We start from the raw sequence: 27,259 nt of genomic DNA, 5'->3' as shown, positions 1-27,259 counted from the left end.
TCTGCCTATGTTCTGCCTTTCTGAATTTCTCTTTGCAGGTCCCTGTTAAAAGCTTTAAAATGTTTTAAAAGCTATGAAACTGCTAACGTGCCTTTGTCTAGTAAAAAGGCTGTTGCCTCAGAAATGCAAAACTGTTAACTAGAAAATAAACCTCTAATCACTTAATAACCTTTTGATGGCTAATTCAACGTTGAGGCTAACAATGAGGTCTGAAAAAAAAAAAAAACCCAGAAAAGTCTGAGGCCCAGAAACCTCATGTCCTGTCTCCTTAAAAAATGAGGAAATAAACCTCAAACTTCTCAGTTTTAACTCAGTTGTGCCTATAAAAGGTGTGAATAGTGATCAGAATAAAAAACCTCATGTACCATCAATTAAGGTCAGAGTTCCTTGAAATGCTAAAGGTATAAAATTTTTCTGTTTTAATTCATGTATAACCTTGTGTTCAACTTTGAAATCTGTGTTTAACTTTTGTCAGTTTGCTTGTGCCTAGGAAATCACAGTAAAAGGTAGCTTAAAAAAGAGTCTTTAAAGGTCAATACTGTCTTGTTAGTGGATTTTTTTGCATAAATCACAAATGAAAATAATTCAGTTAATAGAAATGCAGAAAAACTTCACAAAGTTGTTATCAATAAAGTTCTTGTGGCTTAGTTAATAAAGGTATCCAATTCACCTTAAGGTAGACACTTACTAAAAACTGTAACTAAGAATTAAAATCATTGTATAAATACCTTTATATATATATATATATATATATATTTTATAACTGAAACTATTACAGTGGAATAAATATAGCCTAAATTTCAGCTATTGTAATAGTAATATTAACTTCATTTACCTCTGTTTATGGCTACTTCAAGTTTAGCTAGTCCTTATTATAATAATAGTAATTATTACTTATAGTTATTTTATAACTAATTAATCCTTAAATTTCAACTATTGTGATGGTAATTATAAACTGCATTTGCCTTTGCTAACAGTTCCTGTTAGCAAGGTGGGTTTGACCCACTCCTTGACAATTCAAATTGATAATTGTACTTTAGAAAACTTATAGTTAGATTCAAAAACAGAAAGGTTTTGTGCCATTTTAAGTATTTTTGGTCCTCTCTTTTCCTCTTTACCCTTTTAAAGTGAAAGCTGTCTTTTTCCTTAATCTTTTCCAATAATATGAATTAATTCTGATTAACCATTTCCATCAGGAATCAGAAATAACTGTTGCTGGGTTTTACAAGAGTAAGCAATGCTCTTTCCTGTGTACCAGGCCTTTTCTTTGCCCAAAGAGGCCTTACTAAGCAACCCCCATTGTTCAGGCTGTCTCAGGAGAAAGTGAGTCAGAGCTTCTCAGTTTCTTTTTAGTCTAAGCAGAAGCCCCAAATGCTTGCCAGGTTCCCTCCAAACAACAATGTAACCAGGGAAACCAGTGAAAAGACTGTACTCTGGATTAGCCAGCAAAGGAAAAAGTTTTAAATAACTAAGTGGTGTTTCTGTATCAAACTATTCGTGACTGCCTATTTGCTCAAATTGTTAAAGTTAAATATGCAGTTATATAATAAATATTCCTGAAACCCAAATTAAACTAAGCAGTATAAAAAAATCATATAGAAATCTAAATATAAAAACTTAAAAAGCTATAAAAATCCTTATTAAATTATAATTGGAAGAAATTAAGTAATTGCTTCATACTCCAAGGCCTAAAAATCAGTATGCTTTTAAAATTATTCAGTTTCAAACTTATCAAAAACAAAATATTTTAAGCCCCTGTAAAGAAAAAGAAAACAACATTCTTTGTTTAAACAATAACAATTTCAACTTGTTTAGCTTAAGTATTATCTCTTTGGTTTATGGGATACCAGGTTAATAAGCTTACATTATATGTATTAAATCTTTAAAATAATAAAAGTTGTTAGTTAATGTTTAATGAAATTAAGTTAAATGTAAAGCTGCCCTCTTTTAAAAGTGTAAAGTAAATTCCATTGGTTGCTAGTTGTAATCTAAAGTAAATTTGCTGGATGCAGAGACAGCAACCATTTTTACTCTGCCATGGGAAAGAGGATTACAGGATCAGCTACAGCTGAGAGAGGCAAAGAAAGAGAACCCTGAGAGGTTAGACCTGTGGAGCAGTTCAAAACTGCAGAGACAAGTCATGCCACATGCTCAGTCACCCACAGTTGAGCTTGAGGAGAAAGCAGTCCAGAGGAGAAGGCAGAGACCCAGACTGAGAGCTGCCATTTTGCCTTGCCACATGGTGAGACTACAGGATCTGTCATCAGTTGACCTTTGGTAGAACAGCATTTCTGGATGATGCCTTGATTTGGAAATTTTCACAGCCTTAGAACTGGAACATTTCTGCTGCAGAACTTGTAACACTAAGAAACATTTAATGAGTTATTTGCAAACACTAAAGATAAAAGAACTTTGATTGAATTTCAGAAGCTGCTTAAAATTTCTGTGTTCTCCAGATTGCAATGAATGTTTACACTTCTGTTAATAAAATTCTATCAAGCAGGAAAATAAAAAAATAAAGTAAATTTACTGGTCTGTGGTTGTAGTCAATTATAAAAAGTTTCTAAAATATCTTCCAAACTGAAGCATTTAAAGAGCTAATTCTCTACCACATACCAGCTGAAGAAGCAACTAGAAAATGACCTTGAATTAAAGATTCAATGCGGAACAGCAGAATATACCTATCTACATATAATAACATGACTTCGGGAAGCGGTTTGACCTAATGTAAGGGGGAAATGGAAAGGAGAAATGAGATTATAAGGCTGTGAGTCTCTAAAAAAGAGTCTGGAGGTTGTCAGAAGGAATACCCCTATGTACAACTGAACAGAGTCTAAGAGACAGATAAGGTAGATACAACCCCAGGTATTGGTTCTTTTGAGGGATAAAGAGACCCACGGGTTCTATGGTCATGGCAGAAGGGGTTCACTGCCATGACAGATGGCCCTTCTTTGGAGCTGGTGTTTCTGCGTGATGGAAATGGACTCAGAGGGGATCTCTTTTCACAAGACTTGCATGCTACTTTATTGGAATTGTAGTTGGTGCTGGGTTTAAGATATATGTAGGGGATTTGAATCTCTGGACTGATAATATGACACCCAGGCCCAGAGCCTCAACAGACTTCAGCTCCTACACTTTGACTTATTGGACTTACTCCACTCAGCTAACATGGAGTTGAAGAAGGTCAACCACCACAACATGGAGCCTAGAGTGTCTACAACTAGAAGCGGGAAGAGTGCATCCAGTACCCATGTGGAATCTAAGCCCTCACTTGACATAGGTGTGCAATGGACACAACCAATCCAATGTCCACAGAGAAAATGTGGAATGGGTGTGGGAACGGTAGCCATGGGGGCTGCTGGGTGTGGGGAACGGGAGGAAGAGATGAGATGTGGAGGCGCTTTCAGGACGTGGAGTTGTCCTGGATAGTGCTTCACGGACAAATACGGGACACTGTAGATCCCCCCAGGGCCCACTGGATGGAACGTGAGAGAGTCTGGGCTATGATGTGGACCATTGACTATGGGGTGCAGTGATGCTCAGAGATGAACTTACCAGGTGCAATGGATGTATCACAATGATGGGAGAGAGTGTTGCTGTGGGGGGAGTGGGGGGCGGGGGCCATGGGGTTGAATGGAACCTCATATATTTTTTTAATGTAATTAAAAAAATAATAATAAATAAATATTAAAAAAAATAAAGAGCTAATTCTAAAAAGTCATTATTAATTAAAAATCTAAAGTAATATTAATGGCAAAAAGTAACTTTGTAGCAATAAAGCTTGTCTAAAAGTCACTGCAAAGTACGTATTCAAGTGGTGGTAATAAAATTACCTTGATTCCATTGGGAATCTTCCATTTTCATTTTAATGATGATAAATAATTTTACCTGTACTGCTAAAGTAAAGTACCTGCTAATTAACATCTTCATGATAATAGTACAAAAGTAAAAAATAAAGTACTAAAAAGTTAATTTAATATGCAACACATTGCATTAAAAATGTTTAAAAAGTATATAAAAATCAGGAAATTGGACTTTGACATTGTCAAACTCTTTTGCATTCAAAACAGGCCTTGAATACATTGCATGTTACCTGTCCATATGAGTTATTGGTTACTTTGGTCACTGACCTTTAAACAATAAAAATATCTACTACATCTCTGGTCATGCTCCTGAAATGGATGGAAACTACTTTGCAGTTTCAAGCTCCTGCAGCAGCCAACAATGGCTAAGTACAGCCAAATGTACCATGGATATTGCCTCCAGACTGGCATGGTTTCATAGTGCCATTGAGCGCTATGCACTAGGTTGGTGGAATACTGGAAACTACCTTCTTAGCCTCTCTCTAAGATCAGTAGTGCTTCAGCTTTCTCACTGTGTGAAGGACATACCAAGTGGAGCCATAATCACCAGAGTACTGTAGGTAGAACTTAAATACAATTGGCATTATGACCTGCTCCCATGGGGAGATAAGATGTAAGGTATTGCAAACCTGAAACTTAAATCTAGTAGTTGCAGCTCAAAAAAAAAAAGAAAAAAAAAACAACAAAAACCTATGCATTAAATAATACATTAATTAATAAGTACTGTACCTTTATCCTGTTCTAAATAAATGCCTGATAATTATAGTGTTATCTTTTCTATTCTAAATCATGTGCAAAAGTAGACTGAACATGTTTATAATCCTGGTAAACTTCATTTTCTGAGTAGGTAATAAACATGTCTATAAGATAAAAAATAGCCATCTTGCCTAAAAGCAGTGGGGCCAACAGCCCTTTTAATCTAAAGGTCACCAAACTGATTGAGGGAAACCTCTCACAGTCTTCACCCCATACTAGGTGAAGGATGTGCTTAAAGGCCAGGGGCCACCAGTGGCTTACAGGTAGCTGGTTAATTAATATCAGGCTCAATTACTAAAAAACCCCAAAGTTCAAATAAAGGTGTGTCAAACTCTTAACCCAGCTGCCCTACTACCATAAAGGGCCCAAAGTCAGATCCTGAGGGACAAACCATATTGTTACTTCCAAAATTACCAATTATGCATTATCCAGGGCATCAAAAACAAAGTCTGATAAAAATGGTCAAAAAAAATTACTAGGAATTATTCAATTAAAGCCAAAATGTAAAAAAAAATTTTTTACTCTGTAGTTCTGATCACTTTCACAGCTAAAAGCCAAAAGAATTTCTGACTTGGTGCACTAATCCTGAATAAAACCAGCTGCCCAAGAAAGTATCAGTTCGCCAAAAGCACCTGATGAAGCACACAAGTGCCAATCATTGAACAGCCTGGAATGCATTTTCAAAAACAAAGCTAAGGACCTAATAACATTATCTAATACCATCTCTCTCTGGGGGTTAACCAAGAGCATAAAATAACTTAATATATTTAATTGTTCCCCACCAATTTAAAAAAAAAGGTGCTGTCTTTGCAGGCACCTAACCTTTTCTACCTCTGTAATCCAGTGTCCTCTTTAAAAAAACAGGTATTCCAAAATTCTAATTAAATTTATTTCTTTCAGAATAGGCATCTTATTAGCAATGTGAAAACTTCATCCAGCTTCATACAAAATGCCAGAGCCATCTTCCTCCAGTCAAAATAAAATAAAGTTTTTACACCTACAACCCATGGCCAGCAAGAAGTAGCTACAGAAAAAAGATTACCTCTTCAGTACTCCTTTCAGATTAAGGGTGTAAACTTCCTAAGAGAAAATCAAAATTAATAAATAGATCTGAAGCATGGCAAAAAAAAAAAAAAACACATGTAAACACCAGTAACCCCCAGGATGGCTGCTGGGGGGCCCCATCCCCAGGATTCTGCTTTCCAGGATGAGAACTTCTGAGAACAAAAAAAGCCCCAGATGTTGCTCAGGGTCTTTGTCTTTTGGCCCTCACTGGGAAATTAATGAGTGGGGTAATGAATCAAAACAACTAACAGCTGCCTACCTTATAACTCCAACAATAGTAATACCAAAGCTTAGCAAGTTAAGCTGGCATTAAAGGGGGAATGATATAGACAATGGGTGGGGGCTGTGCATCTCCTCATAAATAACTTGAGCTATGTGTATCTGGCAGTAAGAACTGCAGCCCTGCCCTTCGTAACCATGCCAACCACTCCAGTCCCGGAAAACCAATTAAGTGGTATAGGCTCTATAACCTTTGAATATTCAGGAAGGATGCAAACTAAATATGTTAATTCAAGCCTACCTAGAATGTGTGAAATATTTGTTAACTCAAGCTTATCAAGCACTCAAACAAAGCACCATTTGACTCTTCCACTGTATAAAAAGAACCTAAAAATCTTATTTGGGGCTTGGGGTTTTCAACAAGAGTTCCCGAGCCCAGTTGGTCTTTAATAAACTTTTCCTTCCCAAAATTATTACTGCATCCTGGCCTTCCATATGCAATTATTGAATCTCTCTGCTTCTGCAACAATATGAGTTTGGTAGTTCATTGATGTTAAGGGGTAAGATGTAAGTGAAATAACAAAGATGTGTTTCAAGTTCACTAATTAATCATTTATGCAAGTGATTTCTTTGCTGAACCAGATTATAGTTTCTGAATACTGGGAGAATATTCCTCAATTTTTTATGCTACACATGTGGGCATTTCCATCAGGCAACTCAAAACATGATAGCTTGATTGTATAAGAGTGAGCAAGAGATACAGTGAGCAAGACAGAATTCAGAGTTGTTTTGAAACCTAATCATCCCATTACTTTTCCATATTCTCTCATTAGCAGAAACTCAGTAGGTCTTCCCCACATTACAGGAGAAAGTATTACTTGGGCCAGGAATACCAGAGTGGGGATCATTGAGGACCATCTTAGAGGTTGCCTAACCACAAGGGCATACTAATATTTAAGTCATAAATAGTATGTATTTCTTGATTCCAAGAGCACTATCAAAGGATAATTTGACAGTGGTCTATACTACCAAAAAGTAAAATAGACTTTTTCAACATATCCTCCAAAGAAAAATAAAATAGTTTATCCCATTAGCCTTCACCCCCAACTTCTCTGCCTCCGTCATAAGGGCAAGCAAGACAATGAGAATTAAGCATCCTCCTTTCCTTGGTTGGAAGCAATGACAGAGGAAAGAGAAGTTGAGTTGTTTATAACCTGAGCCTTGTCACACCCTAAGCTTCTTTCTTTGGGTTCTTTATTATCCATTTAATCAAAATTGTATACAGACACTCCTCTTTATCTCCTTTGATAAAAAGGATGGATTTAAGTGACCAATATGTATTTTGCCATAAGCCAAGAAATTGCATAGAGAGGCCCAGATAGTGTCGTAGAGCTTGGGGCCACTACACCATGTTTTTAATATTCACAGCTTTATAATATATTTAATATCTCAGGGCAAAGCCCTATTAATATACATCTTGAAATCATTGTGTGATTTTCCAAGTACCATCAGTAGTCTGAATGGAATTACATTGTTTATGACTTAATTTGAAATTAATTAAAGTCCCTACTGAGTCTTCTCATTCAGATACTTTTTTTCAGGGGATGAGGGGAGGTATGTGGTTAAAATTCAGGAGCTTGGCAAACTTGTTTAACGCTGCAGGATTTGGCATGTTCCTATTCTTCATTCTTTAAAGATTCCCTCTTAATTTCTGCAACACTCTTCTTTTATTGGCACTGTTCCAATATTCAGTTATTCTTTTTCTTTCTCTACAAGCTTCTTTTTTTAAAAGATTTATTTATTTTTATTTCTCTCCCCTTCCCCCCTCAGTTGTCTGCTCTCTGTGTCCATTCACTGTGTATTCTTCTGTGTCCACTTGTATTCTTGTCAGCAGCACATGGAATCTGTGTCTCATTTTGTTGTGTCATCTTGCATCAGCCCTCCATGTGTGTGGTGCCACTCCTGGGCAGGCTGTGCTTTTTTTCATGCTGGGCAGCTCCCCTTGTGGGGCACACTCCTTGTGCGTGGGGCTCCCCTATGTGGGGAACACCCCTGTGTGGCATGACACTCCTTGTGCGCATCAGCACTGTGTGTGGGCCAGCTTATCACATGGGTCAGGAGGCCCTGGGTTTGAACTTAGGACCTCCCCTGTGGTAGGCAGATGACCTATCCATTGGGCTAAATCTGCTTCCCATTGTTTTCATCCTCTTTACCAGTAATCTGTAGCTTTCAACCTTTTTCCTGCTTCTATATTGTTAACATTCCAAACAACTTTCATGAGTAATTTTACAAGAAATGATTCTCACCCAGAGCAGAGGGGGCTTCCATTCCATTGGAGAGTCACTGTCTTGGGTAATGCTGCCTCTCAAGACTTCATTCTTGCCTCTGTTCTCTTCTAATTCTAACTATGCCTCCTGGGCAACCTTCCCTACCAGAATGCTTTCTTTGCAGATTGAGCGGTTACTTGAGTACCAGTTAGTATGCTGTTAGATTTTCTAATAGGTGTTAATTTTTTTTTAAATTTCAAAATAATTGACAATATTTTAATAAGTTCCCATTCTCCATTGATAAGCTTTAAATGGTTAGTTTGGCTTATTGACATTAATTTAATTTTTAAAAAAATAAGTAACATAATATCTCAAGCCCTGTTGTGTCTCTGTTATTATAAGGGTTTGAGAGATAGTCATCTCTTTAGTCTCCAATGCAGCAGGGAGAAGTCTGATACAACTGGCCCTCTGTCCTAAGTGTCATATAAGTAGTGTCAGTTTCTCTGAGTCCTTTGTCATAAAATTGTTTGGGAAGCACTGTCTTAGGTGTGCAGTTCCCCTTTCCTAGAAGCAACCACCATAACTAGTTTCTTGGTGTTTTCCTAGAGATAGTCAATGTACACATAAGCATTAAGTATCTTAATATGTTGTTTTTTCCCACAAATGATACAAAACATATATGCTTTGTTGTATTGTTTTTTTTCCTTTCACTTAACAGGGTACCTTAGAAATTATTCCCTATCATTATGTATAGAGCTGCTAGATTCTTTTTTTGCTGCTGCTTAGTGTAGTTTATTATATAGACATATTCATCTTTATTCACAAATAATACATTTTTTAAAAGTTTGCTAATATGTACTTAAAATAGATGTGTATCCTTTATATGATGTCTACTTCAACAAAATGACTTTTAAAACATCTTAAAATTGTAATTCTTTTTGTCACTGGTGGTCATTTTATACTACTACAGTTTCCTAGATATAATTTCTTTTCTCTTGTTTGAACTATTGTTTTTCTATCTGGGTTTTTATTGTACAAGCAGAATGTTTTTGATTAGACTGTATTTACATGACAGCCTGGAACTGTGGCATTCCTTCAAGGATATAGTACATGTTTAAAATATTGTCAAAATATTTATTCATTCGATGGATTACTGTGGCTCAGAAAAGTCAGTTATGACTTGAGTAAATAATTTTAATTTTTAAAACTTTGGGAAGGCTTTAAAGGGGTTTTAATGATGTCTCATCTTAGTTGTTAAAAAGAGCCACTGAAAACCCTTTCTCTTTTTCTACATTCTATTTTTATTCTTATGTGTTCAAGCAATAACACAAAACAAAGGGGGTGGGAATCAAACCAATTACCCATAGGTATAGATTCTTTCCTCCATCACTTGGTCTCTCAATTGTGAGAAAAGCAATGGACAAACAAAATCACAAGGAATCAAACAAAAGACTACTATTGCAGCTAAAACAAAATTTCAAGATACATCAGTTGAAGTTGCAAAAACATTTAACATAGTGAATATATTTCACTCAAACTTGAATATGTAATTTCTTGTTATAAGTAATAGCTTGATTTAAATTTGATTTTTGTAAAACTTCTATTTAACAAGTTATTTTTGTCAGCTTACAAATTGGGCTTTTTATACTACTTCTGTTCCTTCAAAAATGAGACACGGTTTTTGGCTTTAATTGTAGAATTCAAAACATGTTCTTGTGTGTGTGTTATTTTCTTTTTTTAATCATGTGGTACAGATCCTTTATTATTCAGAGGTTGTTTGAACTTAAACCTTTTGCTTTTATTTGAGGTTAATTTATTTCTAAAATAAGTGAAAAAAATAGTTTGTATTTTATTTCAAGCAATACTGAGTTTATCTGGACACTGTACTGCTGAGACAAGCTCAACAATAGGTTTGCATGAAGGGAAGGCAATGCAGAACTGAAGAAATAAAAGGACAGAAAGAAAGCCACAAGAGAGAAATTAAAGATGGGACCAGGGGACTCAACAACTTCTGGAACTGAGAGCCTCGACTCTAGTTTCCATGTCATATTTATTAGAAATTACAAAGCAGTAGCTATCTATGTTTACTTTCAAGGGTACTTGTTATTAAAGCTGCAACACCTGCAATACTAGGGAACAGGACATACAAAGTTCAAATGCTTCCTCACACAACAGTTTTCATGCTGACCAGACAGCATTCTCTCTAGTCAAGGCCAGTGTTCCTAAGCCCACACTTTTTATCTGCATTATGGAATCATTTCCACTTCAAGCCAGGTTCCCACGTTCAAATTCAAACGATTTTCCCACATTGTAGATTTGTGATTGTAACATCTTTTAACAAGTGAATTAGATGGTAGAAAGAGCATCCAACTTGGAACTTGGGGCATATGGTGTTACCTTCTGCAAATTTAACTCAGAAACAAGTCTTTTTTTTTTTTTTTAATCAGTGAGTGGTCATGTTCAGACTCAGATTCTTTAGTGTAGAAATGAAAAATAATTTTTTATCCTAAAATTTTAATCTCAGTAGAAAAATGCACCTGTCTAAATTGAAGCTAAATGTAAGAGAGACTAAGAAGCCATTGCATACAACTCTGTTACCTTCAAAATCTAAAAATACAGCTTTAATATAGTGTAGCCTGTGCATGTATTGACCTGTGTGTGTATTCAGGAATCACCTGGGCTGTGTGTGTGAGCTCACAAAACTTAACATCCCAGCATAAGACTTGTGTGCATGCAAACAATAAGAACTGCAGCCCCGACTCTCCTAACCAGGTCACCCAGTCCAGCCTGCCTAGTGCCTGGAAAGTCCCCAAGCCTGGAGAAACCAAAATCTAACCCTTTGTGTCAAATTGTGACAGAGCTCCCCAGGATGGGAACTCAGCACACTCTTAGTTGTCATGTGTAACTCCACCCACCATGACAATACCCAATGAACATCCAAACATATCTGTATACCCTACATGAATGACCTGGAGAACTCCTTTCCACACATACACCCCCCATCAATGACATCCCACACTAGTGCTCCTCCCTTGCCATAGTTGAAACCCTACTCAGCCTCTGCTCAATACATAACAGATGTGATAGCACATTTATGTTTAACAGAGTTTACTGAATATAGGCATACATGAGAGATATTGCGGGTTTGGTTGCAATAAAGTGAGTTACATTAACTTTATATTTCCCAGTGCCTATAATAGTTATTTTTACACTATACTGGAGTCTATTAAATGTGCAATACCATTATGTCTTTAAAAAAACCATGCACATACCTAATTAATTAAAATGCTACACAGAGATACAAAGTGAGCTGTTAGAAAAATGGTGCTAATACACTTGCTTGATTAAATCTTGCCACACAGTTTCAATGAAAAAAAACCATATCTTTGAAATGCAAAAAAGTGAAGTAAAATACAAGACATTCCTGTATTTTGAGACCATTGTTGATATAAACTACTTAGAAAAGTTTCTTTCCAAAATTTTCTGCTCATTGACAATGCACCTTGTTACCCAAGAGCTCTAATGGAGATGTACAGTGAAAAGAATGTTCTTTTCATGCTTGCTAACACAATATCCATTCTGATCCCAAGGATCAAGGAGTAATTTTGACTTTCAAGTCTTATTAAGATATAATTTAATCATGCTATAGCAGCTATAGATCGTGATTCCTCTGATGGATCTGGGCAAAATTAATTGAAAACCTTCTGGAAATGGTTTACCATTTAGATACCACTAAGGATATTTGTGATTCATGAGGCAGTTTAAAATAACAGCATTAACAAAGGTTTGGCAGAAGTTGATTCAAACCCTCATGTTCAGTTGAGGGGTTCAAGACTTCAGTGGAAGAAGTAACTGCAGATGTGGTGGAAATAATGAGCGAACTAGAGTTAGATGTGAAGTCTAAAGATGAAACTGAATTGCTGCAATCTCATGATCAAGTGAGAATGGATGAGGAGTTGCTTCTTATGGACAAGCAAAGGAAGTGGTTTCTTTCTTCTGTTTTTGTTTTTTGTATTTTAAAAAGATACTTAGATATGTAAGTGTTACATAAAAAATATAGGAGATTCCCATGTGCCCTGCTCCCCACATCTCCCACACTTTTCCACAAAAACAACATTCCTATTGGTGTAGTACATTCATTGTAATTGATGGACACATTTTGGAGCATTGCCACTAAGCATGGATTATGTTTATATTGTAGTTTACACTCTCTCCCACCCAATGACATTGCATCTGTTGTTGCAATGTCATTAGGACAATTCTGAAGCCCCGAAAATGCCCCTGTATTACACTTGGTTTTCCTTCTCCCTGCCCTCAGAACCTCCACTGCCCACTGCCTCTACATCAATGATTTAATTTCTTCCATTGCTAGAATCACAATAAGTCTATAGTAGAATACCAATAAGTCTACTTTAGTGCGGTCACCCCTCGGGCTGAAGTGTGGTTTGCTGGCCTGGCGGGGGAGCAGCCGCGGCAGGCCAAGCCGCTGCCCCCATAATAGGGTGGCTGGTCGGACTCACCGCCACCCCTGAAGGAAGCTCGGCATGGGCGCAGAGTGCCCTCGGGTCTCCCCTTCTCAGCAGCCATCCTTCCGCGGCCGCCCCTCCTCCCAGATGGCGCCACACGATGCCTTGCGGGGCGGCACCCTTCTTCTTCTTTCTCCCTGCGCAGGCGCAGGGCAGAAAATTCCAGTCTGCCCTTTTCCCCTCCCCCGACAGCAGCAACAGGCAGGCGTGGGCGGAAAAATCCAGTCTGCCCTTTTCCCCTCCCCCGACAGCAGCAACAGCCAGGCGTGGGCGGAAAAATCCAGTCTGCCCTTTTCCTCCCCCCCCCCCCGACAGCAGCAACAGCCAGGCGTGGGCGGAAAACTCAAGTCTGCCCTCCACCCCAGCAACAGCAGCCACCAATCCCTAAACCCTGCCCCTTCCCCCAGCAACAGCGACAGCCAATCCCTAACCACCACCCCTCCCCCGTCCAGTACCGCCCACTGACCTTTCGCCGGCAACCAATCAGAACAGGGCATGGCTTCGACCAATCAGCCTTCCCCAGCCCCTATAAAACTGTTGCCTCTCCCTCAATAAAGTGGACTTGTGTGTTTACCTTGTCTCCGCGGTGGTTCTTCTGCCGTGCGCCCTCCAGTCCTGAGAGCCCCCGACAAGGGCCTGGCCTCCCTTGTCCCCAGTTCGTCACCTGCTTCTCTGGGCGACCCCTTCGTCGCCTGCTTCTCCGGGCGACCCCTTCGTCGCCGGCTTCGCCGGGCGACCCCGTCAGCCGAACTGCGCAACCCCGTGTGAGACCGATCCCTCGTCTGCTGCTGGAACAACCCCTCGTCCCAAGCGGGACCGACCCCTCGTCCAGAGCTGGACCGACCCCTCGTCCGCAGCCAGACCCTACCTCTACCGATGGAGCAAGCCGCCGCAGTTGGCGCCCAACGTGGGGCAAGGCAACTCCACCACAGTCTCACTCCATAACCTGGCGGCCCCCCCCCCTCCTCTCTTCTCACCTTGGGACTTCTCTCGTGCAACATTGCTGCTACCTGAGCCTTGGCTACCTCATATGATCCACGGCGGTCTGGGAGAATCGCTGGATGGCTTTCTCCTTCCATGTCGGGGGCTTATACCGACCCGCTATGATTAAGAGGAGCCTTGGATTTCTCGGGAGCGCGCGCTTGCACGTCTGAAGTAATCCTACCACAGCCCTACGCCCTCCTCTCTTCTCACCTTGGGACTTCTCTCGTGCAACATTGCTGCTACCTGAGCCTTGGCTACCTCATACGATCCACGGCGGTCTGGGAGAATCGCTGGATGGCTTTCTCCTTCCATGTCGGGGGCTTATACCGACCCGCTATGATTAAGAGGAGCCTTGGATTTCTCGGGAGCACGCGCTTGCACGTCTGAAGTAACCCTACCATAGCCCTACGCTCTCCTCTCTTCTCACCCCTATCTTTTCGCTCTGCATTGCTGCTCCTGAACCTTGGTGACCTCATATGATCCACGGCGGTCTGGGGGAATCGCTGGATGGCTTATACCGACCCGCTATGATTAAGAGGCGCCAATAAAACTCTCAGGAGCGTGTGCCTGAGCACCTCCACCCCTGCCTTCACCTCTGCCTCCTCCCCTCTGCGCTTGCTCCCCTTTGCCTTGCTCCACTGCTCGTCGTCCCGCCCTCCCCTCGTCAGGGCCTTCTCTTGGCCCGCGACCACCGTCAGAGCCCCACCGGCTCCGACCCCTCGTCTCACCGCGCACCTCGGCTCCCATCACCGCGCTCTCAAGGTAAGGGCCCCTTTTCTTATCGGCTCCAAAAGGCCATTAGCAATGGGTAACATCCTATCTGCTAAGCAAGCCCCACAAGTTCGGGCTCTCGCCGGTCTCCTAGACACTCACCGGTGTAAGATCTCTTTCAAACAGCTTCAAGTATATTGGGACCTTTTTCTCCCCTTTAATCCGTGGCTTACCACGTGTCGGCTCTGGGACCCAGACACCTATACTCGCCTTATAGATAGGGTCACTTTTGCTGTGGAGCAGGAAGGTAAAAGATTCCCTCCTGGCTTATTACAGGCAACATGAAGTCCACAAGAAATCTTGAAGGGTATAATCTATGATATGCTATATAAAAAAAGATTTAAAAGCAGCTATACCAAGAAAGTAAGAATTATGAGTCAACTGTAAATAAATTATATATTTCTGTTAATGTGTTGTAATTGTTCTGTGTTTGTCTGTCTGTTCGTTCAATGTCAACATATATTGTGATACCTCTGGATGGTAAATATAAATTACTAGAAATCTTTAAAAGAGCTCTATTCAAATGGCCAAAAATTAAATAAGCGCTTATATTAATACTTAAGTTTATTATATTAATACATAAGTTTAAATGTTAATAAGATATCTACAATTTTAAAAAAAATTGTAAGTCTTAATTAACAAAATTAACTGTACGTCTTCATAAAAAGTTGTTCTTGCCTAGATTAAAATGAATAACTTATTTTTCTTCACAGGATAATATAAAGAATGTAAAACTTATATGAATATTAAAAAGGTTAAAAGTTTGTAAAAATGCTAATGGAAATGTAATAAGTTTTGCAAAAAGACATATTTTGTCCTAAAGTAAGATAGCTAATTTTTCATAAACTCTTGAAATTTAATTTGCATGCAGCAAGTGTAAAAGGTATTGTGATAACTTTATGTAAGGGAATGTGTCTTCAATAGCTTACATTAAGGTATTAAATGGCTAATTCCAAAAGGTCATTCTTAAATATATATATATAAAACTGAATTGATGATAATAATAATAAAAGGTAATTTTATAACAGGAAAGATTAACAGCAACCAAGCTCCCCTACCAACTTGCTTTTAGGAAACGGTTTCTAATATTGCATGCTACTAAGTATTTAAAGAAAAGTTATTTTTGAGGAAACAGAAGATGATTTTGTCTTTGCAGCCATTGTCTATTTAGCAACACCCCTCGCTATCGGCCTAGCCACTGTTGTGCCGGACGATTGGAACCTTAAACAAAGACTCCTCCTCACTGTCATCTTCCTATCTATCGTTACTATATTTACTGCCCTCATTCTCCTTCGTTTATAAAGCAGTCTCCTACAAACCACAAAGCTTCTGTCTTAAACATACCATTCTCAACCCTATCCTCTAAATGATCTTCTCACTTCCCCCACAGCCTTTAATACTCTATTTCTTCCTCATAACCTTTGCTTTCTTGATAATATCTTCCGCCATCTGTCTAGCCGCTACCACCCCAGAAGATTGTAACCACGGCCCCCCATGCCGCCATCGCTCTCAAGCAGCTCCAGCCCTGCTAAACGGCCCGCAACCCGCTTTCCCCGGCCCGCGGCCTGCTTTCTAGCATCCAATAACGTTTCTGCTTTTGTCTCCCCATACTTCTGCGGAGCTTCCTCCTGTCTTGACCTCACTCCTCTTCTCAGCCATCCAAAGCGTCCTTTCTCATCCCCCGCCCCCCTCCTTTTTTCGCTTGAACCCCTACTTCGTTGCAGATTGGGCCGCCCCATGTCAGCCCGCCCCATTAACATCGGCCTCTCTCGCACCTGTGAAGACTTTGGCCTTCTTATTGTCCTCGCCTACGTCTCCACCACTCCCAACGCTGCCACCACCACCGTCGCTGGTGCCCTGATGCGACTTGTCCTCACCGCTGCGATCCTCCAGACCATCACACAGTCTGCCTCTACCGCTCTTCGCCGCCAAGAAGAGATCAACTACCTGTAACGTGCTGTCATTCGGGACTTTTAACAGCAGATGGACCTTATAGCCACCGAGATCAACAAGAATTGGACATTGGCCACCCTTGCTTGCAATGGCAAGATACCGCCCCCTAAATTGTACATTTATATCCCCGTCATACTCACCTCCCTCTTCAACCCCGCTTCCCTCATTGCTTACTGCCTCTTGGGCCTCAGCTACTTGTTGCTGCTGCCATTCTGGCCCTTATTTGAAAAGAAGGGGGAAATGCGGTCACCCCTCGGGCTGAAGTGTGGTTTGCTGGCCTGGCGGGGGAGCAGCCGCGGCAGGCCAAGCCGCTGCCCCCATAATAGGGTGGCTGGTCGGACTCACCGCCACCCCTGAAGGAAGCTCGGCATGGGTGCAGAGTGCCCTCGGGTCTCCCCTTCTCAGCAGCCATGCTTCCGCGGCCGCCCCTCCTCCCAGATGGCGCCACACGATGCCTTGCAGGGCGGCACCCTTCTTCTTCTTTCTCCCTGCGCAGGCGCAGGGCAGAAAAATCCAGTCTGCCCTTTTCCCCTCCCCCGACAGCAGCAACAGCCAGGCGTGGGCGGAAAAATCCAGTCTGCCCTTTTCCTCCCCCCCCCCGACAGCAGCAACAGCCAGGCGTGGGCGGAAAACTCAAGTCTGCCCTCCACCCCAGCAACAGCAGCCACCAATCCCTAAACCCTGCCCCTTCCCCCAGCAACAGCGACAGCCAATCCCTAACCACCACCCCTCCCCCATCCAGTACCGCCCACTGACCTTTCGCCGGCAACCAATCAGAACAGGGCGTGGCTTCGACCAATCAGCCTTCCCCAGCCCCTATAAAACTGTTGCCTCTCCCTCAATAAAGTGGACTTGCGTGTTTACCTTGTCTCCGCAGTAGTTCTTCTGCCGTGCGCCCTCCAGTCCTGAGAGCCCCCGACAAGGGCCTGGCCTCCCTTGTCCCCAGTTCGTCGCCTGCTTCTCCGGGTGACCCCTTCGTCGCCGGCTTCGCCGGGCGACCCCGTCAGCCGAACCGCGCAACCCCTTGTGAGACCGATCCCTCGTCTGCTGCCGGACTGACCCCTCGTCCCAAGCGGGACCGACCCCTCGTCCAGAGCTGGACCGACCCCTCGTCTGCAGCCAGACCCCACCTCTACCGACTGAGCAAGCCGCCGCACTTTAGTCCATAGTTCATTCTCCAGTCCTGAGGAATCTGGGGTCATGATGCCTACTCCACATTTAATTGAGAGGGGACTGATTCTAAAGGGTTGATGGATGGAACTCTCTTGATTGCAGGTGTAGACTCTCTCTTGGTTCCTTGGTATGGTCATTGACCATCATCACCTTGTTTGTTGTCCTGGGTAAGACAATGAACTGGAATGTAGGTGTCACAACTCTGTTGAGATTCAGGGCCCAGCTGGCACATGGACAGCCCAAGGATTTAAGTCTTTTAGATGTATACCTATGAAATATAGTACTGATTATGGGTTCAGTCAGAAGGACAGAAGAGCCATGTGTAGAGAAACTACAGCTGAGTCTAACTCTGTCACACTGGGGAGTATAAATTCTGAAGTAGGGCCCAGAAAGTGGTTTCTTGAGATGGAATCTTCTCCTGGTGAAGATGCAGTGAACATTTTTAAATTGACAGCAAATCACTTAGAATATTATATCAACTTAATTGATAAAGTAGTGGCAAGATTTTAGAGGACTGACTCAAATTTTCATAGCAGTTCTACTGTGGGTAAAATACTATCAAACAGCATCACATGCTACAGAGAAATTTTTCATGAAACAATCAGTTGATGTGGCCAACTTCACTGATTTCTTATTTTCAGAAATTGTCACATCCACCCCAACCTTCAGCAACCATCACCCTTATCAGTCAGCACTCATCCACATCAAGTCAAGACCCTCCCCCAGGGAAGCAGACTTGGCCCAATGGATAGGGCATCCACCTACCACATGGGAGGTCCACGGTTCAAACCCTGGGCCTCCTTGATCTGTGTGGAGCTGGCCCATGTGCAGTGCTGATGTGCACAAGGAGTGCTGTGCCACGCAGGGGTGTCCCCCATGTAGGGGAGCTCCACGCACAAGGAGAGCCACCCAGCAAGAAAGAAAGTGCAGCCTGCCCAAGAATGGCACTGCACACATGGAGAGCTGACACAATGAGATGACTCAACAAAAAGAAACACAGATTCCTGATGCTGCTGATAAGGATAGAAGCGGTCACAGAAGAACACACAGTGAAGGGACACAGAGAGCAGACAACTGGGGTGGAGGGGAGAGAAAGAAATTTTTAAAAATAAAAATAAAAAAAAAAGGATCACCACAAAAAAAAGACCCTCCCCCAGCAAAAAGATAACTGCACCTCATGAAGGTTCAGATGACGTTTAGCATTTTTTAGCAATAAGGTATTTTTAAATTAAGGCATGTACATTGTTCTTTTAGAAATAATGCTATTGCACACTTAGTAGACTACTGTATGGTATAAATAAAACAGTAAGTATATAATAACCACAGTAAATATGTAAGAATAATATGACATTTGCATGTGCTGTGACACCAACAGCTTCTTATCGCTTGCTTTATTGTGATGGTCTCCACCAATATCTGAGGTATGCTTGTATATTTACATTATGAATAAAAATTTCTGGATGGGTACACAAGAAACAATTACAGTGTTTACCTCTGGGGCAACAGAGTGCAGATCTGAGTGGGGGAACATTTACTTTGTGCTGAATATTTCTTCATAATAATAGAATAAGGCTCTTTGTTGCTTGGAATAAAGCTAAGAGAAATAAAACATAGAATGCTAGTACTTTACAGTTTGAAAAGGGCTTCCTCATCCTTTATGTCCTCTGTCCCCATCATCCTGGACAGGAGGCAGGGCAGGGACTTTCATTCCAGTGTGAAGGTGTGGGAGGGAGATGCCAGCATGGACAGGAATGCAGCCCTCCTCACTCCAGATCCTTCTCTTCTCCATACCCCTCAGCCTCTCTCCACCTATTCCCATGCAGCTCACTGTGTCCTGTGGTTGTCCATGATTGTTCTCAAATGCATCTCTGACAATCTCTCAGCCTCTTGTAGGCTAGTGAGTGAAGGAGAGGACATATATTTACAGCAAGCAGGGTGGGGGAGCAGCAGTGTCCAGATGATGCATAGGGTCCAGGGAGAAGAGAGCAGCAGAGGTGAGGCAGGGCTGACATGGAGTGCTAGGGCCCCTTCCTGCCAGGAAGGTCTTTGCTTGAATGTCAGAGAGAGACCCTCTACTTGTGTAGGCAGTTGGGGAAGGTGCAAAGGCAGGATGCTATAGAGGGGTGGAGGGTTGGGGCCATGTTTCCTGTGGGTGGGTGGATGAATGTGTGATGAGAGAAAGAGAAACAGGAGAAAGAAGCATTAGATGGGTAAAATTCTACTGCTGCCTGCATACAAATGCTCCTCCATAATTCAGTGCTTCCTCTCTTCCTTCACTGCAGTTCTTGAGACATGTGTCCCTGGTTACCTTGACCAACCACCTTTGATGGTCTCTTGGGAACCTGGTGGGATTTTCCCTGATTTTTACAGCCTTTGAGAAAGGGCAGGCCTTGACACTCAACAGATGTGTTGAGGTGACCAGGAAATAACAAGGTCTCTGAGGTCAGAAAGACTTGGCCTGCTGCTAATTGATTTAAAAACAGAGCTGGCCATGCATAATTACCCCTCAGTATTGTGGACAAAATCAAGTGAAGATTCTAATCACAATGTCTATCTCATATTAGGAGCTCAATTCAATGATTTTCTTTCCCCCCTACCAAGGGATATGTTTGTTCCTGGATCTGCTATATTCTTCCTGTACCCGTATTGGGCACTGCTGACACTGCTTGGGAACTTTGAGAAAAGCTGGAAAGACACTTTCCTGGATGTAAACACACAAATGACCCCAAATTCTGTTATCTGGAGCAGGCCAAAATGTGCAATAGAGAGCTCATGCATGTCATAGAGACAGCAAAATTGCTCCACAAGATGCCTAAAATAAAGTCAAGTGAGAGGCTTGCAAAAGGATATCTGAAATTGTATTTTTAAAGATAGAAATTCTTGGGGAGTGGATGTAGCTCAGTGGTCTTAGCACCAGCTTCCCATGAACAAGGTCCTGAGTTCAATCCCATGTATTGCCTAATAAAACAACAATAAAATCAAAAAACAAAAAAAGAGAAATTCACAACAGAAAGGTCTGGTTAGAATACACACATTCTTTAGACATTTCTTGAGAAAATAAAATTTGTGCTGATTTTTCTTTTGCATTTTAGCCATGCATGTTTTATTACACGATTTCCTGAAAAATCCTCTACTTTGATGTTAATATTCTCATTCAAAAGTAAGTTAAGGGAAGAGAGAATTATGGAGTACAGAAAGTTTAAATAGCCACCATTCTTTAAAAAAAATTAATATTTGAACTTCAAATGCCACTTGCTTAGGTTTGGTGATCTACCCCCAGCTGCACAGCATCCAGGCACAAGGTTCATTAATTATGGCAACACAAACACAAGTGACAAAAGAAAAAGTACTTATGACTATCAAAATTTCAAAATTCATCATATAAAATGCAGAACTGGGAAATGGACTTGGCCCAGTGGTTAGGGCATCCGTCTACCACATGGGAGGTCCGTGGTTCAAACCCTGGGCCTCCTTGACCTGTGTGGAGGTGGCCCATGCTCAGTGCTGATGCGCGCAAGCAGTGCCGCCCCACGCAGGGGTGTCCCCCACGTAGGGGAGCCCCACGCGCAAGGAGTGCACCCGTTAAGAGAGCTGCCCAGCGCGAAAGAAAGTGCAGCCTGCCCAGGAATGGTGCCACCCACACTTCACATGCCACTGACGACAACAGAAGTGGATAAAGAAACAAGACGCAGCAAATAGACACAGAGAACAGACAACCAGGGGAGGGGGAGAATTAATTAAATAAATAAATCTTTAAAAAATAAAATAAAATAAAATGCAGAACTATCAAGAAAATGTAAAAACCTATAAAATGGTAGAATACATTTTCAAATCATCTATCTGATAAGAGACTTGTTTATAGCATGTACTGAGAACACCAGCCACTCAATAATTAAATACAAATCAAGCCAATTGAAAATATGAGCAATGGATACAAGAGACATTTCTCCATAGATAATATGCAAATGACCCAAAAATGATGAAAATTTGCTTGATATCATTAACATTCAGAAAAATGCAAACCAAAGCAAAAATAAGATATCACTTTACACCCTGTTAATTTTATATGTTAACTTGGTTAATTTGTGCTTTCTAGGTGTTTGGTCAAACACTGGCTTAGTTATTTTCTGTGGTGCTATTTTGTACATTTTTTTATATTCGCTGCATTTATTTTTGTACACATTTTGTGTAATTTAAAAATAGACAACAAATCTTGGCAAGAATGCATAGTATTTGAAACTGTCACTTCTGGTGGGAATATAAAATGGTGCAATCAATTTGAATAACAGTCTGGCCAGTCTTCAAAAAGTTCACAATAAAGCTACTGTATTAGTTAGCCAAGGGGTTGCTAATGTAAAGTATCAGAAATATGTTGGTTTTTTAAAAGGGTATTTATTTGGGGTAGAAGCTTAGAGTTACAAGACCCTAAAGAGTCCAAACCAAGGTACCATAAGAGGTGCTTCCTCACCCAAAATCTGCTGCCACGTGTTGAAGCAAGATGGCAGGTGATGTCTGCCTTCCTCTTTCTCTTAAGGCTTCTCATCTGTAGGCTAGAGGACTCATTTCTTTCTAGGCTCAGCTGCTCTGGTCTTTTCACAAGGTCAGCTGTAGACTATCAGACTCATCTCTCTTTCCAGGGCTGCAGGATCAATGTTCATTCCTCTTTCATGTCTGTGGAACTCTCTCTCTTCCTCTCCGTGTATCTTTCTCTGTATATCTACTTCACTGAGTGAGTGCCCCTGACTGAGCATTCACCTAATTAGTTCACAAAGGGAGCAGGGGCTCAAACTGAGTCACCCTAATGACATGATCCAGTCAAAGCCCTAGTCTTGATTTAATCAAGTAAAAGTGAAACCTCTGAATTTAATGCAATCAAAGGGGTATTATGCCCAGAGGAACAGACCAGTTTGCAAACATAGTCAATATCTCTTTTTGGAATTCATAAACAATATCAAACTGCTAGTTACCTTAGACCTCACTGATTCTATCTAAGCATATGCCCAAATGAAATGAGAATGTATTGCAAAAACTTGTTTATGAATGTAAGTAAGTAAGTAAGTGTAAGTGCTGTAAGTAACAGTACTATACAGAATAGCTCCAAACTTGAAACAGTAAAAATATCCATCCACTGATGAGTGGACAAACAAAATGTGTCATAACCATGTTCAATGAAGTATTCTTTGGCTATAAAAATTATTGATGCATGCTATAACATGATGAACAACAATAAAAAACCTCATTATGTTAAGTAGAAGCCAGTCACAAAGGCCACACATTTTATGACTCCATTTATATGAAATGTCCAGTATAGGCAAATGTATGTATAGAGAAAATAGATTCATGGTTATCTAGGAAAAGAGCTTGTAAAGGAAATGGAGAGTGACTGCTATTGTGTATGGGGTTTCTTTTTGGAGTGATGAATATGTTCTAGAATTGATTGTGGTGATGGTGGTGCCATTCTGTGAAAACACTAAAATCCATTGAAATGGATACTTAAATGGTTGAATTGTATAGGTGTGAAATATATCTCAATACAGCTGTTTTTTAAAAAAGTGAAAACTGATTTATTTTCCTTTCAAATTTCAAATGTGTATTTGCACTGGGATGTTACTATGCAAGCACCGTAAGCCTGATCTTGACCAATCCAAAGGATATAAGTAAACACCCGTAAGTCACACTTCAGCAGAAGGAGGAGGAAGACTTCTGTGGAAGAAAAAGAGGAGAAGATGCTGGACATTAGAAGAGTAAGTACAGACTTGCTCCAGCTAGCAGTAAGAACTCAACTGCACACCTTTAATTTCATACCTTGATGTTCACAAATGGGAAGCGTATACAGCTTGAAGAATATTGCTTGGCAATTGGAGGAGAATTTTATAGGTGGAAGAGGATTGGGATGGGGAAAGTTTTTATTTTTTTAATTCTTCAATTGGTTGTGCATGGAAGAAACACTTAAAATAAGGATAAACATGAGTACATATGATAATATGATAATATATTGACTACACTTCACCCAGACCCAGGATCAAGAGCAGTGATTCTGAGTCCACTTCTGGGGTGTAAATCTTCCTTTTACAACAAGCAATTCTTCTCTTTGTTGGTTTTGGGATTCTTTTACTTTTCTTTCCTCTGTTATTCAAGAGTTTAATTATCATGCTTTTTCATTTTGGTCTACTGGCATTTATTAAGTATGAAGTTTGATATATTTCTTAGATGTATATATTCATGTCTTTCTTTAAATTTCATAATTATTCTGCCATTAGTATTCAAATATTATTTTCTACCCCTTTCTCTCTTTCTTCTCCTTCAGGGACTCCCATAATTAATATATTGATATACATGGTGGTGTCTCACAAGTCTCTGAGGCTCTGTTCACATTTCTTTAATCTTTCTTCTTTCTGCACCTGGGACTGCATAATTTCAATTGTTGTATCTTCATATTCACTGATTCTGATTTCAGCTCCAATTATCCTCCAGAGTATTACTTCATTTCTCTAACTGTGAGCTGAATCCCTGTTTGGTTAATTTTATGATTTTTTAAAAAATTCTTTTAATATTGTTTTCTTGATTTCCTTTAAACTATGTCCACATGAAGAGCATCATGAATGATAATTTTATCAATTAAAATAAAATATTTTTCTTATTTTTTTCTAAGCTACATTAAAAACACAAGATTCCATAAAGCAATAATTAAATCTTGTGCTATAAGCATCTGTGGCATCTATTGATGTAAAATATGTGACAGTAATAGGGAAAAGAAAAGGGCATGTATTAATGTCCCCTAGGGAAACAGAACTGACTGGAGATCTCTCTAAATATTGTGACATTTTATGGAATTGTCTAACATGACCATGGGGATGCATGATTCCAAATTCTGTAGCATAGACTGAAAGCTGGGAGCTCCAGTGCAGATCCTCAGTGAGTTCCCAGGAGATAATGGCTGTTTGAAGCAGAGATGGGAATTCTCTCTCTGACTACTGAAATCACTTCTCCTTTTAAGGACTAAAATTGATAGTATGAGACATCCGTCATTGCTGAAGGCAATCTCATCAGTTGATTATAGTTGTAACCAGCCATAGATGCAATCACCTCACTGATGATTAAAGTCGATGATATACCTTTGTATTACAGTTAACCCAGTACAGAACAACTGGGCAGCATTATCTGGCCAAGTTGACACATAAGCCTATGCATCATAGGGCAGAAATGCAGGTATAATGAGGGAAAGATTATTTTTCTAGAATTACATTAATATTAATGAAGAAGACATAAATTAAGATGCATATTTATTCCATAGATTATAAATCCTAAAAAAAAACAAGGTCAAATTTGAATTTTATAGAGATAATTCTGACAATAGTAGAGGATGAATTAGAAAGAGGCCATCTAAGGGACAAAGGAAGTAGCTGAAAGTTTTGAGCATTAACTTGTCAATAAGTGATAAAGCCAGGACTAAGGATATAGCCAAGAATGGGAGGGGGGGCATACTTAAGAAAACATATTTAGATAGAACTGACAGGTTGTCCTTCCTAACTAGTTCTAAAGGTGAGATTGAGGGAGATCATGAGTAAACCTTCTAATTTTCTGGCTTAGATAGCTGGACAGAGAGATGGTGACATCAAACCTGACATGGAAGAGTAGGGAGAACTTTGGGGGAAGAGGTTTAGTTTGAAGTATTCAAGAGAATCCTGTTGGAAATCAGATTGCAAAAATATTACATAAAAAACATAGGGGATTCCAATATGCTCCACTCTCCACCCCACCCACATTTTCCCACATTAACATCATTCATTGGTATGGATTATTCATTGCAATTGATGAACACATTTCAGAGCATTGCCACTAAGCATGGATTATAGTTTACATTGTAGTTTACATTCTGTCCCACGTAATTCTGTAGGTTATGACAAGAATTCAATGGCTTGCATGTCATTGCAGTGTCATTCAGAACAAATACCAAATCCCCAAAATGCCCCCATATTACACCTGTTTTTTCCTCTCCTGCCCTCAAAACCTCCAGGTGCCACTGCCTCCACATCAATGATATAATTTCTTCCTTTGGTAGAACCACAAGTATATAGCAGAATAGCAGTAAGTCTACTTTAGTCCATAGTTCTTTCCTCAGTCCTGAAGATTTGGAATGGTGATGCCCACTCCACTTCTAATTGAGAGGGGCTTAGGTCCCATATGGCTGATGGATGGGAATCTCTTGTTTGAAGTTGTAGACTCTCGGTTCCTTGAAATTGTGGTTGTCCATTATCTCTTCCTTCTTAGCTGTCCTGGATGAGTCCAATGGACTGGGGAGTAGGTGTTGCAACTCCATTAAAATACAGGGCCCATGTGGCACATGGACAGTCCAAAGATTTAAGTCTCTTGGATGTACACTTACTCTAGTACTAATTATACGTTCAAATAGGAGGGACAGTAGAGCCATGTGTGGAGAATCCACAACTGAGTCCAACTCTGCCACACTGGGGAGCATAAATTCCAAAGTAGGGCCCACTGGCAGGGCACCAAACTCTAGTGCTATCTGCCCTGACTATAGAATCTGAATGTCCTGCTGAAATGTGCATAAACATAATGTCTGGAATGACCTCCCAACTTACTTTGAATAATCTTAGCAATACAGACTCATTTGTCTTTACCTTTTCCCCTTTTTGGTCAAGGGTTTTTTCCAGCTGCATTGCTAGTTGGTGCTTGGTAGTAATTCCTTGGTTCCAGAGAGGCTCATTTCTGGGAGTCATGTCCCATGCTAGGGGGAAGTTATTGCATTTATATTCTGAGTTTGGCTTAGAGGGGCCACATTTGAACAAGAGACTCTCAGAAGTAACTCTTAGCACCCTATAATACTAGGCTAAGTTTCAATTTCAAGAGTAAAGGTTCATAAGCATAGTCATCAATATCAAGGGTGCATCAGTGGACCATCCTCCTTCATTAGTCATTGCCCCTGTGATTGGGGGATCCTTGCTGGTCCAGTAGAGAAAGTGGCAGAGCTCCCCAGGATGGGAAATTTGATATTTTTCAGTTATTGTGTGAAACTCCACCACTGTGACAATGCCCCATGAACAATTTGAACACATTAGTATGCCTTATATATATGCCAGTGAACTTCCTCCCATGTATCCACCATCACTAACACCACACACCAAATGATCCTCCTGCACCAGAATTGTAACCATTCTGCGATCCAAAACCTCTTCAAAAATGAAGATAATGAAATAGCCGAATAGAATGAATAAGAAAATGAAATGATAGTAAGTTTTAAAAATAAGAAATAAAATATTAAAAAAAATTTTTAAATTGGGATAGTAAAAAATGAAAAAATTCTTTTTGATATTTTGGCTTTCATCCCTGTAAAATGTGTTGTCCTGTATCTTCAGTGACTTTTTCTTCTTTTTATTCTCCTCCTGTCTTATTTTTATCATTTTGTCCTCAAAGAAATTTAAGTAACAGAAAAGTCATGTACAGAATACACAGAACTCTCATAAACCCAATATTCTCCCACTTTTGTCCCCTTCCCCTCTTAATAACATATATATGTGGATGGTTCATTTATTATAGCTGATGTAAAAATATTGAAACAAAGCTACTAACCATGGTCAATGGTTTATATTATGGTTTATATTTTGGACCATACACTTTTTTTTTAATTGTATTTTTTTGAAGATACATAGGTCACAAAAAA

The sequence above is a fragment of the Dasypus novemcinctus genome, chromosome 15, assembly GCF_030445035.2.
Source record: "Dasypus novemcinctus isolate mDasNov1 chromosome 15, mDasNov1.1.hap2, whole genome shotgun sequence".
NCBI lineage: Eukaryota > Metazoa > Chordata > Mammalia > Cingulata > Dasypodidae > Dasypus > Dasypus novemcinctus.
Note: the sequence above shows the minus strand (reverse complement) of the source record.